Below are 12,793 nucleotides of genomic sequence, written 5' to 3'. Positions count from 1 at the left end.
ATCTAGGTCACTGAATTCAAATCAACACACATAAACCAATTGTATGTTCTATATACCAGTAACAAAAATAATTGTAAACTGAAATGTTTAAATATAACATCTGGCTGGGCGTGGTGGCTCACACCTATAATCCCAGCGCTTTGGGAGGCCAAGGTGGGCAGATCACGAGGTCAGGAGATCGAAACCATCCTGGCTAACACAGTCAAACCCTGTCTCTACTAAAAATACAAAAAATTAGCCAGGCATGGTGGTGGACACCTGTAGTCCCAGCTACTTGGGAGGCTGAGGTAAGAGGATCACTAAATGCCAGGAGTTCAAGGCTGTAATGCAGTATAAGCATGCCTGAGGATGGCCACTGCACTCCAGCCTGGGCAACCTCACCTCTGTTTGTTTGTTTTTTCAATCAAATATCTAGGAGTAAAACAAATGAAAGATTTTCAACATCTCCATATAGAAGACTATTATGAAAAACTAAAGATTTTTTTAAAAGAGAGAGAAAGCCAAATGATGCTTATTTGACTGTGGTGCACTTCAGTGTAAGGATGATTCATAATCTGTCACTCATGATTGATGGCCTTGGAAAAAGAAAAAAAAACAGGAGTTACATCATATTCATGATTGGAAGACTCCATATGTCAATATTCGATTGTGAATTGTAAATATGTCAGTTGTCCCCAAATTTATCTCCTTGGTACATTCTGAAAATTCTCAACAGAATTTTTTTTTTTTTTTTTTTTTTTTTGAGATGGAGTTTTGCTCTAGTTGCCCGGGCTAGAGTGCAATAGCGCAATCTCGGCTCACCACAACCTCCCCCTCCCAGGTTCAAGCAATTCTCCTACCTCAGCCTCCCGAGTAGCTGGGATTACAGGCATGCACCACCATGCCCAGCTAATTTTGTATTTTTAGTAGAGACAGGGTTTCTCCATGTTAAAGCAAGAATAATTAAAGCAATCTTGGAGAAGACAAAAATGGGAGGATTTTTTTCACAGAAAAATTAAACCAATATAATTAAGGCTGTGATTTTGGCTCAAAAATAAACAAATAAACCAAAGGAACAGAACTGAGAGCCTAGAAACAGACTGACACATTTATGGATGTTTAATTTATGACAAACGTGGTGCCCTTGAATGGTCTTTTTAATAAATGCTTCTGGAACGGTTGAATATCTATGGAAGGAAGGAAGGATCTTGACCCTTATCTTACTGTATACATAAAAAATCAACTCCAATTGAATTATATGTAAATCTAAATGTGAAAACTAAAACAATAAAGATTCTAGAGGATATCACAAGATAATATCTCTAAGATCTTGGGGGTAGGAAAAGATTTATTAAACAGGACACAAAAACCACTAATTACAAAGGAAGTAACTGATACATAGACCAGGGATTGGCAAACTACAGCCCTCAGGTCAAATCTGGCCACCTGTTTTTGTTATCCCAGCACTTTGGGCGGCCGAGGAGGGCAGGTCAGTTGAGCCCAGGAGTTTGAGACCAGCCTGGGCAATGTGGAGAAATCTTGCCCTACAAAAAATACAAAAATTATCAGGGTATGGTGGCACATGCCTATAGGCCCAGCTACCCAGGAGGCTGAGGGGAGCCTGAGCCTGGGCGGTCGAGGCTATAGTGAGCCATGGCTGGGCCACTGCACTCCAGCCTGGGCAATGCAGTGAGACCCTGTCTCAAAAAAAAATATATTGATGATGAAGTATAGGAACATGGAAGAGTATGATATTATACAAAGTAAAGGAAGCAGGAGGCACAGTGGCATGCATGCTATAATAACAACTATGGAAAATACGAGTGCATCAGGCCAAGGAAGAAAGGGTGTTTTACAAAAAATAAAAAATAGTTGTCTAGGGTAGCAAGTTTTCTCAAAATGATTCCTAAAATTGTTGCATAGTCTTTCTATGAATGATAAACTAAGAAAGAAGGGAATGACTTTCTTTTCTTTGAGAAATCCCATTTTTCCCAAAAATGTATTATAGGTTGTTAAATGCTACGCTGCTGAGGTTCTTAAAAGGAGATTAGCCTGCCCCATAAGGGTTGTGATGGCAGGAATTCTGGCTTCTATTTCTAGCCCTGTTGACAGACTGATGATGAAACTCATGCAAGCCCTTTAAGCTTTTCCTATCTTTGAAGCTGGGAGCAATTCCACTTGCTGCTGCCATTTAGCGCTACAGTGTTTTAAAAATTAATGAGGTGCATTTACTGCCCAGGATGTTCAGGTGATCGGCTTTCCTTGAGAAATCGGTGTTGTCTGTGAAGAAGACAAACAGTAGGAGTGGCTGGGTTTGGTGGCTCATGCCTATAATCCCAGCACTTCGGTAGGCCAAGGCAGGTGGATCACCTGGGGTCAGGAGTTGGAGACCAGCCTGGCCAACATGGGGGAATCCCCGTCTCTACTAGAAATACAAAAATTAGCTGGGCGTAGTGGCAGGCTCCTGTAGTCCCAACTACTGAGGAGGCTGAGGCACAAGAATCTCTTGAACCCAGGAGGCAGAGGTGGCAGCGAGCCAAGATCACGCCACTGCACTTCAGCCTGGGTGACAGAGCAAGACTCTGTCTCAAAATAAAATCAAAAACAAAAACAAAAAAAAGTAGGAGTGCTGTTATATTGTCAGACATTGAATTCCTACAACCAACATTTGTTATTGGGCACCTGTTGTGGACAAGAGACTGTGTTCAGAGATACGATTATATGCAAAGATGTCTAAATCATGGTTTCTGCCTTCAAGGAACTTACAGTAGGGTAATGATAAAAATACCTAAAATTGCCAGGCACGATGGCTCATGCCTATAATCCCAGCACTTTGGGAGGTGAGCGGATCACTTGAGGTCAGGAGTTTGAGACCAGCCTGGCCAACATGGTGAAACCCCATCTCTACTAAAAATACAAAAATTAGCTGGGCATGGTGACAGATGCCTGTAATCCCAGCTACTCGGGAGGCTGAGGCAGGAGAATCACTTGAACCAGGGAGGTGAAGGTTGCAGTGAGCCAAGATCACGCCACTGCACTCCAGCCTGGGCAACAGAGTGAGACTCTGTCACAAAGAAAAAAAAACAAAAACCTAAAATTTACTGAGGGTTTACAATGTGACAGGAACTATGCTAAATGCTTTATGTACATTAATTTATTTAATTCCAACAACACCCCAGGGAGGCAGAGGTTTGTTATCATTTTAAGAGATAATTAGGCCAGCTGTAGGTGGCCCCTCCTGTAATCCTAGTGCTTTGGAAGGCCAAGGCGGGAGGACTGCTTGAGGCCAGGAGTTCAAGACCAGCCTAGGCAATATAGCAAAACCCTGTGTCTACAAAAAATGAAAAAATTAGTCAGGCATGATAGGGCAAGCCTGGAGTCCCTGCTCCTCTGGACACTGAGGTGGGAGGATTGCTTGAGGCCAAGAGTTTGAAACCAGCCCAGGCAACATAGTGAGATCCCTGTCTTTACAAAAAAAGAAAAAAAAGAGAGCAATAGATGATTAAATTGATGGCAAGAGAGGCTAAATAAATACCCAAGGTCGTGAAACTAAATCCACCTGACCCTGATGGGCTGCCTGGCAGGAAAGTCAATGCTCTTGACTACTCACCTACACTGCTGCCCAGGCATCAGCCACACTGGGAAGCAACTGCCTCCCTCAGCCAGCCTGCAATTCATAAACTCTATAAAATCATGCCTTTTTGGCTGGGCGTGATGGCTCACGCCTGTAATCCCAGCACTTTAGGAAGCAGAGGCGGGTGGATCACCTGAGGTCAGGAGTTCCAGCCCGGCCAGACCAACAAGTGAAACCCCGTCTCTACTAAATACAAAAAAATTAGCTGGGTGTGGTGGTGCATGCCTGTAATCCCAGCTACTTGGGAGGCCGAGGCAGGAGAATCGCTTGAACCCAGGAGGCAGAGGCTGCAGTGAGCCGAGATTGAGCCATTGCACTCCAGCCTGGGCAACAACAGCTAAACTCTGCCTCAAAAAAAAAAACAAAAATGCCTTTTTGATGGGGTACCAGCTGAACCTACTAATGACACAACCATGTTAGAAAGTCTGCACCTTTATTTAGCTTCAAAAGAGTTTCTAATAGAGTGGGAATTGTCAAGTAATCAAGGCATGGAAATAATCGTATTTAAGTTATAATTAAATGTTTTAATATCTATTATTTGGGGGAAGGGAATTATTAGCAATAGCCAAGTTCTTTTTTTTTTTTTTTTTTTTTTTTTTGAGACGGAGTCTTTCTCTGTCTGTCGCCTAGGCTGGAATGCAGTGGCACAATCTCGGCTCACTGCCACCTCCGCCTCCCAGTTCAAGCGATTCTCCTGCCTCAGCTTCTCCAGCAGTTGGGGCTACAGGCGCCTGCCAACACGCCCGGCTATTTTTTTGTATTTTTAGTAGAGACTGGGTTTCACTGTGTTAGCCAGGATGGTCTCGATCTCCTGACCTTGTGATCCACCTGCCTTCGCCTCCCAAAGTGCTGGGATTACAGGCATGAGCCACCGCGCCCGGCCAGCAATAGCCAAATTCTTTAATAAACAACTTTTTATTAATGCTATTGCTTTGTGTTCTCTAATATTAAAATATTTCTGTCTTTTTCCAGAAACTATAAGAGATTATAGGGTGAAGATTGACTATGCTGAGTAGGGTACAAAACTAGGTGTTTTTTTGAGTTTAAGACAGAGTATCACTCTGTTGCCCAGGCTGGAGTGGAGTGCAGTGGTGCAATCTTGGCTCACTGCAACCTCTGCCTCCTGGGTTCAAGAGATTCTCCTGCCTCAGCCTCCCTAGTAGCTGGGATTACAGGCATGCGCCACCATGCCTGGCTAATTTTTGTTTTTTCAGTAGAGATGGGCTTTCACCATGTTGGCCAGGCTGGTCTTGAACTCCTGACTTCAAGTGATCTGCCCACCTTGGCCTCCTGAAGTGCTGGGATTATAGGCATGAGCCACTGCGCGTGGCCTGTTTTGTGTTTTGATTCTTCTGATCTGTGCCCCACTTAGGTCCCATAGAATCACAAACTCTCAAGTTTGGAAAGAACCTTCAAGCTTATTTCTGGTATATTATTCACACTTTGGATTACAACCCATTAGTAGATTATGAAACCAGTGAAGTGAGTTATGACAAGCTTAAAAAAAGAATAAAATAAAATTGCACATGGTAAAGGTAAAGGTAGCAGTTAGCAAAACTTTCGTTTTAATTATTATATTCATTTTCTAGAATTGCCATAACAAAGTTCCACAAACTCGGTGGCTTAAAACAACAGAGCCGGCACAGTGGTTCACACCTGTAGTCCCAGCTTCCTGGGAGGCTGGGGTGGGAAGATGCCTTGAGTCCAGGAGGTTGAGGCTGCAGTGAGCTATGATCATGACACTGCACTCCATCCTGGGGGATAGAATGAGACCTTGTCTCTTTTTTAGGAAAACACACACACACACACATCCACACAGATAAATTTATTCTGTCATGATTCTGGAGTCTAGAAGCCCAAATCAAGGTGTCAGTAAGGCCGTGCAACTCTGGGTAGAATCCTTCCTTGACTCTTCACCTGCAATCCTTGGCATCCCTGGCTTGCAGCTGTATCATTCCAATCTCTGCCTTTGTCACATGGTATTCTCTTGTCTGTGTGTGTCTGTGTCCAAACTTCCCTCTTCCTATAAGGATATCAGTTGTACTAGATTAGGGCCCATCCTACTGACCTCATCTTAACTTGTTTATATCTGCAAAGATCCTATTTCCAAGTAAGTCACAACCACAGGTACCAGGGGTTAGGACTTCATATGTTTGGGGGATAGGGATTCAACTCATTCAACCTGTAACATATATATATATATTTTTTTTACATGTATCTACTTACACATTTATACATCATATATATTTACATATATATGTAAAATCTATGTATTGAATCACAATGCAAAAATATGTTTAATATTACTTGTGGTAAAAAAAAAAAAAAGAGAGAGAGAGAGCTTATAAACACTGATTTAATCTAAGCACTCATCCAGTTCTTCATTTCTTTTGGTAATAACTTGACAATAGTAGTTCTGCCTACACTGAGCTCACTGAAAGGTGACTATCTCTGTAGATTCCCCAGGGTTTGGACAATTCTGACTGTTGGCAGGGCTATCAGAGAAGAATGTATTAGAACTGTAAACATAGCTTATAAGGGACCTAACAGCACCTTAAAACATCAGGTTAGTTTTTAGCAGCAGTGGTTACAAGTAAAGTGCTCTTTTGAAACAAAATATAATACAACTTGAAAGTAGTCATGCTTTGGGAGGCCAAGGCAGGCAGCTCCCTTGAGCCAGGAGTTTGAGACCGGGTTGGGCAACATGGTGAAACCCCATCTCTACAAAAAAATAAAAAATAAATAAAAATAGCCAGGTATGGTGGTGTATGCCTGTGGTTCCAGCTACTAGGGAGGATGAGGTGGGAGGATTGCTTGAGCCTGGGGAAAAAGTAGTGATGAAAATTAGAATGTTTTTAAAGTTATAGGCAAATTTGAAGGGTTACATATAATGAAGACCTCATTGCCAAAGCCCAAAGAAGGATGTTTCTTCTTTTTAAAACTGAAAACCTTTCAAAAGAGATTGATCTTTTTTTGTTTTTCTTTTTGTTTTTTGAGACAAGGTCTCGCTCTGGTGTTCAGGCTGGAGTGCAGTGGCACGATCTTGGCTCCCTTCAGCCTTGACCTTCCAGGCTCAAGCAGATCCTTCCACCTCAGTCTCCTGAGTAGCTGGGACTACAGGCATGCCCCACCATACTCAGCCAATTTTTGTATTTTTTGTAGAGATATGGTTGCCCAGGCGGGGGTCTCAAATTCCTGGTCACAAGTGATCCTCTCTCCTCGGCCTCCCAAAGTGCTGGGATTACAGGAGAGAGCCACTGTGCCCAGCTGACCTGCCATTTTTTATTGTAGGAGACAGAAAAATGAACTAGGTCAAAGAACCCCTAACCAAAAGATTAGGGTCTATTGTAAAATCATGTAGGCTTGCCCTTGTAGATCTTTCAGCACATCGCCACCACCCCGCCCAGCTCTCTGAAATTTGCCAAAGTCTTTCTTGTCTACTCAGAAACTTTGCTGACAGCACCAGCCTGCTCAGCTAGTATAAATGCCTCCTGCCAAAAAGATTAACTACACTCATTTTTCTTTAGGTAATTTCATAAATCATTGTGCCTATTTTACTTTGAAAAGCTTTACTATTTTCATCATAGACGATAATTTAGAGCCTGAAGGACACTTTAGGTAACCGAATCTTTTTCTGTCTTCAAGACATTCAGATTGGAAACAAAGTCTCATCAGTTACAACCCATTTTGGCACAGAGACTCCCGGATATGGGACTTTGAGGGGTAGGTGAGGGGTGCACCTCAGAATGAAGGAAAGAAGTTGTGGAATTAGAAAAAGATTCATTCTGAAGCAATCTCCCTCTCAACACCCCCCCTTGAGGTGGCTTAGGAACAAGTACCGTGCGGTGTGCTTCTTAGAGGGAAGAATCAGACCTAGAGTCTTTCATAGCTTCTAGCTGTCTGGGGCTTTCTACTTCAAGAAAGACACTGAAGGTTGAGCCAGCCTTCTGATTTGGCACTACTATTGATTTTCCCACACTTTTGGCCAGCGTGTATGTCCATTTATTTTCTCATTTCTCACATGAGCAGGCTGGAAGTGTAGAAAGATCTTCGAGACACTACTTACTCATTTTGAAGTGCTTGATCAATCTTTGTGCATAGCGGCATAAACCCTGGACCTAGAAGTGCGTATTTCAAAGAGAGCCCTGTACCTTTTGTTCTCTTGCAAGACAAGCCGTTCTCTCCCCCGGAGAGATCTCCTCTACCCCACCTCCGCCCCACTTTCTACTCAAGGCAATGGGAGGTACCTGAGGACCCTTCACATGACATGAAGTATTGAGTCTGTGTTCCAGAATAGGAACAAAATGATCTCCACCCTCTGAGGCAGTTAATGCAGCTGCTTTGTTTAGGCTATTTCTGAAATTAAAAAGGATCTCTCTTTTTACTCACTGTTAATGGGGTGAAAAGCTCAAGGGTTCCATGTCACACAGGGGAAATCAGATTTGTGTTTCATACAAAACCAAAGTTTCAAGCTCGACGCAGTGGCTCACGCCTGTAATCCCAGCACTTTCGGAGGCCGATGGGGGTGGATCACCTGAGATCAGGAGTTGGAGACCAGCCTGGCCAACATGGTAAAACTCCATCTGTACTAAAAATACAAAAATTAGCCAGGCGTGGTAGCGCACGCCTGTAGTTCCAGCTACTTGGGAGGCTAAGGCAGGAGAATTGCTTGAACCCGGGAGGTGGAGGTTATATTGAGCCAAGATTGCACCATTGCACTCCAGCCTGGGTGACAGAGTGAGACTCCGTCTCAAAAACAAAACAAAACAAAACACCAGCGTTTCAGTCATCCGCATGATTTTTGCTGGCACCAGGCACACATTGCAACCTCTCTGCCTCGGTTTCCATCCAACTCCTCCACCCTAACAATCCTTACTGTATTCAACTAAAAGAAACCAAGGATCTTGGTGGTGGAATTTGCTTGACTTCTTGTCCTCCAATCACGTCCACTTCCTGTTTTCTTTTAAAGTTCACTGACAAGATCTTATTTTACGTGACAAATATGGTCGGTTTATCTGTGCTATCAATTTCTGATAAACGTACATTTTAATCTGTCAGCCAGTGTTCCAGGCACTAATGCTGCTTAAATGTAGCTGCACAGCTCTTACCCAGAAATGGTGCCGTCCAACTGAAATCATACATTCAGGCAGCTGATTACAGACACTGACCTTGAGCTCCATTCCTGTGCGGTAATCCAAACCATCTGCACTCAACAACAATTAAAACCTTCAGATCTCTCAGGCGTTTCCTTCCTCTGATTATAACTTATGAGCTGCAGCAAAACTCAGAAAGAAACAGAATTAAAAAGACCAGGCTTTGATGCCAGCTTGATTTCTGCAGGGCAGTTCTAAACAGAGAAATCTCCACTTTATGGAACAGCTCCTTCCTCAGCTGAAATGCAGGCACCTAACATCTAACAAACCTTGAACATTTAATTATGCTGATTCTCTCTTTTGCCCAGAGGGGAAGAGGGACCTTTCATTTACAGAGCTAGAGTCAGGCAAAACAATGAGGTAGTTTGTCCTGGAGATCTCCTATCACCCTTGTTTTCCATACCTCCCTCTTTGCCTCTCTCATCCACTTTTCATACCCTTAAATGCCTTGCTGCCTTCTACAAAAGAGGTCCAGGCGAAGAAAAAAAAAAAAAGCTAAAGAAAGTCAGTGCTCTATTTCTGATCTCCTCTATTTCTGATCTCCTTTCTCTCCCTTCAGATATCCTACATCTTCATGACTGTGACCTTTCCTATGAATTCCAAAGGAAATGCACGCAAACAAATACATTCAGCCAAAGTGTCTAAGAAAGACATAACGGTCACCCTTGGGAGGTGGGTGAGGAGTGGTTAGGGAGAGGCCTCACAGAGAATAGATTTCTGATGGGAAGCATCCAACCCTTAGCAAATTTCTGGGGAGAGGGAGGTTTGGTTGGCTGAAGTACAGCAACTCACGTTATACCTGTTCAATGTTGTTCTCAGGATCACCCTGGAAAAGCAGAGAAGGATTCTTTTTTTTTGAGACAGGGTCTTGTTCTGTCACCCAGGCTGCAGTGCAGTAGCATAATCACGGCTCATTCCAGCCTTGATCTCCCAGGCTCACACAATCCTCCTCCCTCAGCTTCCCAAGTTGCTGGGACTATAGGCATGTGCCAGCAAGCCTGGTTAATTGTTTAATTTTTTTGTAGAGACAAGGTCTCACCATGTTGTCCAGGCTGGTGTTAAACTCCTGGGCTCAAGCGATCCTCCCGCCTCAGCCTCCCAAAGTACTGGGATTATAGGCATGAGCCGGCGCACCTGGCCAAGTCTTTAACAGCTGTTATCGTAGAGTCTCTACAAAAACATTTACATTCATAGTGTCACTTGGTTCTCTTTAGAATCTCCTGAACTAAGCATTTTCATTCTCTTAAAAAACTAGAAAGGAGACCATGCGTAGTGGGCCAGGCACGGTGGCTCACACCTGTAATCTCAGCACTTTGGGAGGGTGAGGCAGGTGGATCACCTGAAGTCAGGAGTTCGAGACCAGCCTGGCCAACACGGCGAAACCCTGTCTCACTAAAAATACAAAAATCAGCTGGGCACGGTGGCAGGCGCCTGTAATCCCAGCTACTTGGGAGGCTGAGGCAGGAGAATTGCTTGAACCCAGGAGGTGGAGGTGGCAGTGAGCCGAGATCGCACCTCTGCACTCCAGCCTGGGCGACAGAGTGAGACTGTGTGTCAAAAAAAAAAAAAAAAATTACCTGGGCGTGGTGGTATGCACCCGTAGTCCCAGCTACTCGAGAGGTTGACGCACGAGAATCGCTTAAACCTGGGAGGCAGAGGTTGCAGTGAACTGAGATTATGCCACTGCACTCCAGCCCAGGCAACAGAGCAAGACTCCTTCTCAGAAAAAAAAAAAAAAAGACTAAAAAGTAAAAATCCCCCATAAATTCATTCTCCAGAGATAGTCGCTGATTTATAAGTATTATTATTTTTATCCTCATTTTGCAGATGAGAAAAGTAAGAAAGTAAGATCGAGAAAAGTAAGAAAGTAAGATCAAGAAAAGTAAAATAGGCCAGGCATGACGGCTCATGCTTATATTCCCAGCACTTTGGGAGGCCGAGGCAGACAGATCACTTGAGGTCAGGAGTACAAGACCAGCCTGGCCAACATGGCGAAACCCCTTCCCTACTAAAAATACAAAGTTTAGCCGAATGTGGTGGCATGTGCCTGTAATCCCAGCTACCTGGGAGGCTGAGGCAGGAGAATCGCTTGAACCCGGGAGGTGGAGATTGCAGTAAGCGGAGATCGTGGCACTGCGCTCCAGCTTGGGCGACAGAGCAAAACTCCATCTCAAAAAAAAGAAAAAAGAAAAGTAAAATAATTTACCCCAAACTACTACTCAGCTCATAAGTCAAATGCTCTATCTCCAAGTTGATATGTTCTTTAAAATCTATTTTCCATATTCCTCTCCTCACCTTTTTTTTTTTCGAGATGGAGTTTCGCTCTTGTTGCCCAGGCTGGAGTGCAATGGTGCCATCTCAGTTCACTGCAACCTCTGCCTCCTGGGTTCAAGCGATTCTCCTGCCTCAGCCTCCCGAGTAGCTGGGATTACAGGCATGCCCCACCACGCCTGGCTAATTTTTGTATTTTTTAAATAGAGACAGGGTTTCTCCATGTTGGTCAGGCTGGTCTTGAACTCCCAACCTCAGGCAGTCCACCTGCCTCAGCCTCCCAAAGTGCTGGGATTACAGGCGTGAGCCACTGTGCCCGGCCTCCTCTCTTCACTTTTTAATTTGTGAAGTGGTAGTAGTTGCATGTGTATGTGGTTCTTAAATTCTTCTTTTCCCTAAGAAAAAAAGCTAAGAGTTTGAGAACAACCTAATTTGGCTGTTTCATCTACAAGACTGTTATGCTGCCTGGCCAGAGTATTTCCAAGTGGAATGTAAAATACATCATTTAATTTAAAAGACCTTGGTTTTAAGAGTGGGTCACCATTCACAGGATTAATGTGTCTGAAGCCTGGAGGTGTCGCAGTCTTCCTCTCTTTTTCACTTGTGAGGTCAGGAACATATGCATCCATTGCAGAGGGTGGTGTTTTGTGGGCATTTGCCCAGCTGTTGAGCTTCCGCAGTTGTGGCTTCTATACTAGGATGCAAGGTCCTGGTTGTTTTTTATGATTCCCACCACTTCCAGCGAGTAACTGTTTGAAGAAAATAGAAACTGTAGGACTTCTATTTTTGTCCTAGTTTAAAATACTGCAACATGGACAATGATAGCTCAACCCACGATTTTTTCCAAGATTATACTATTTGGTAGTTCTGTAGTATTAACTAAATGAACACCACTCCCTAGCTGCACCTTTAAGTTTCTATATTTACCAAAGTACATTTATGCACTAAATTAGTTTATCAGGAAAGAGCAAGTTATTCCAAATTTTGCTCAAATAGTTACTGAGAATAAGAAGGAATAATATCATAGGGAATCATTCTTTACATCCCTCCCCAACCTTTTTTTTTTTGAGACAGGGTCTCTGTCACCCAGGCTGGAGTGCAGTGGCACCATCTCAGCTCACTGCAACCTCCAGCTACTTGGCTTAAGCGATCCTCCCACCTCAGCCTCCTGAGTAATACATTTTGCCTTTTGCTGTGGGGATGAATGAAAGATTAGAAAAGTGAATTCTTGAATTCTCTAGTCAACTGTACATTTTGTAGGCCATTTCTGCATGATACAGAATTGCTGAGGGCTATACAAAAACACTATTAATAATATTCATTATTACAGATTAAAAACTGGCATAGAAGCCTTTAAAATACCTGTTTTTCTGCTGGGCACGGTGGCTCACGCCTGTAATCCCAGCATTTACAGAGATAGAGATGGGAGGATAGCTTAAGCCAAACCCACCTGGGGAATATAGCAAGACTCTGTTCTACACAAAAAGGAAAAAAATATATATCATTTTTCTTATGATAAACGTATATAATAAATAAAATATATCTATTATTAAAAATTCATTAAATGTAGAGAAGCATTTTTTAAATGTTTAAACAACACATACTCCCACTAGGCTAAAATTATATTCATAAACAATATGGTGTGTTTCCATCTGGCCTTTTTTCTTTGCATTAGTTATCTTTAAATAAAATTGGAATCGCACCGTATATTTAGTTTTATATTCTGCTTTTTGGCTTAATATTAAATAATGAGCAT

The 12,793-nt window shown here is 43.0% G+C and overlaps 1 non-coding gene across 1 annotated transcript; it reads left to right on the top strand.

Moving 5' to 3' along the window:
- Positions 1–499: 499 nt before the first annotated feature.
- LOC115837409 lies at positions 500–576 on the top strand. Its single transcript, XR_004032453.1, has one exon. It is a non-coding gene; the product is annotated as a small nucleolar RNA SNORD83 (small nucleolar RNA).
- Positions 577–12,793: the final 12,217 nt, after the last annotated feature.

Source organism: Nomascus leucogenys, chromosome 11, assembly GCF_006542625.1.
Source record: "Nomascus leucogenys isolate Asia chromosome 11, Asia_NLE_v1, whole genome shotgun sequence".
Taxonomy (NCBI): Eukaryota; Metazoa; Chordata; class Mammalia; order Primates; family Hylobatidae; genus Nomascus; species Nomascus leucogenys.
Note: the sequence above shows the minus strand (reverse complement) of the source record. Positions and strands in the feature narration are given on the sequence as shown.